Below are 2,096 nucleotides of genomic sequence, written 5' to 3' on the forward strand. Positions count from 1 at the left end.
AACTGAGTACAAAACATTTGTGCCACCATGGATCCATATTTAAGTTACAGAATCTCAAAGGAGTGTGTGACTCGGCCAGAAAAGAAATGAACATCTCCAAAAAACGGTAACTTGTCATGTGAAGTATGATACGTTGTAAGGCTTATAAAACATTTGGGGAGGGAGTTTGTGTGTTTTTCTTTGTATTAGGGATGACAGTGTCATGGAAGCTTACCCTTGTACTTGTTCTTATTGTTGTTAGGTGCTGACTCGCACATTCCCCATGTGACAGATCGAACTGCCCCCAGAGTTTCCTCGGCTGTTTCTTTAGTGGAGCAGATCATCAGATCCTTCTCTCACAGGCTGTTTTGTGTGTTCGATCCCCTGACTTTTCAGTCAGTACATGGACAACCAACCGCACTGCCTTCGAGTCGATCCTGACTCATAGAGACCCCTCCTTGAGTTTCCAAGGTGGTGTGTCTATGAAAGCAGATTGCCCAATCTTCCTTCCGAGGAGTGGCCAGTGGATTTGATCTGCCAGCCTTCTGGTTAGCAGTCAAATGCCTTAGGCACTACACCACCAGAGCTAGCCAAGTGTTTAACTGTTTGCACCTGTAGGAATCCTTTTTGGAATTTAAGAACAGTTAAAATACATGAGTATTGATGCAAATTGACAAATGCTGAACTGCAGCTGTTTCGTTCCATATCAGTTGAGCCAAGCTGAGCCTTCGTGTCCAGAATGTCCTTCTGTGTAGGGCTGACCATGAGACACATGAGCAGTGGGGTTTAGAAGACATCAGTGAGCTACAGCTGCAGCTTCGGGTCATGCAGGACATCATCAACATCCCTGTGGCTGATAAGTGGGCTCACCTTGTTGAGTTAGGATAGTGGCTGGGAACATGGCTCCACCATCAATACTCAGTGACCTTCCTTAAGCCCCCAAGTCCTGTGTGTGTATGAGTAAGAGGCCTCTTCTATGGGCCACCCACATCTTCATGGACCCATGGGGAATTTGGGTGTAAACCAACCACATCTTCACCAGCCCATGGAGAGGCAGAGGCAGTTGCCGTTTTCCTCCTAAGTCTAATTCTGTAATGTTCATGGCCTCTGTGTCCAGAACTACTTCCCTTTCTCCAGACCTGCAGTCCAAGTGTCCTCAGGCTCCCACCAACCACAGAGGAACCCCTTCCCTGAGGCCTCTCCACAAGTTCACACAGTTCTATGAGATCTTACTCATGTCATAGAGCCCTCATTACATGCCACTCACAGCAACTCTGCTTCCCTGGACATAGCTCATCCTCTTCACAGAGAAAAATGGACCACAAATGGGAATCCCTTGGCTTCTGCCTCAAACCTTAATGTCTATCTCTATCCTCCTCATCATCACATCCACTATCTTACTTAGAAGAAGGATCCCTTCTCTGATAAGGCAATCCCTTCACCTGTCCTCCACATTCTTACTTCCTCACAAGCCTCATGGTACCCCTCATTCCTGCCCTCTCCATCATCAATGGTACCACAGTGGGACACTTCCCACTAACAATTAAAAATACTTAAGGTGGTGTGGTGGTTAACTGAATGTGTCAGCATGGCCATGCTATGATTTCCAGTGATTTGGCCAAATGTTAGTCTAGTTGCTATTCCAAAATGTACAGGCATGTGTCGTTTACCATTCACAATATGCTGTGTAAAATAGGACGTTACATTGTGTGAATACCTGTGCCCACAGGATGTAAGGCTCCTGGATGAGCTGGCCCAGGGCTGCTGTGTACATGGAGTACCCAGCCAGGGGCCAGGTCCTACCAGGTGGGCAGTCTGGGCAGCTCTTGCTGTGGAAACCTCCAGAGAGTGCTGTGCTGAGCCCCACCTGGCTGTCAATGCCTTCTCTGACAAGACAGATGTATGGAAGGCCAGCTCACCTGTGAAAACCTGCCCAGTGAGGAGATGGCTCAGGCCAAAGGGGCCTCGAGTGCCTGAGCTACCTCACTGTTTACCCCCATGGGACCACACTGGGCAAAATGCAGGGACAAAACCCACTGAGTTGTGGGAGCCAAAGGGAACTGGGGTTGGGAATCTGGGCCTGGGCCACCATCACCACAGACTAGGTGGCTTTGTGC

This window comes from Orycteropus afer, unplaced genomic scaffold (assembly GCF_000298275.1).
Source record: "Orycteropus afer afer isolate SDZICR_OR568_19922 unplaced genomic scaffold, OryAfe1.0 scaffold00381, whole genome shotgun sequence".
In the NCBI taxonomy this organism is placed as follows: domain Eukaryota; kingdom Metazoa; phylum Chordata; class Mammalia; order Tubulidentata; family Orycteropodidae; genus Orycteropus; species Orycteropus afer.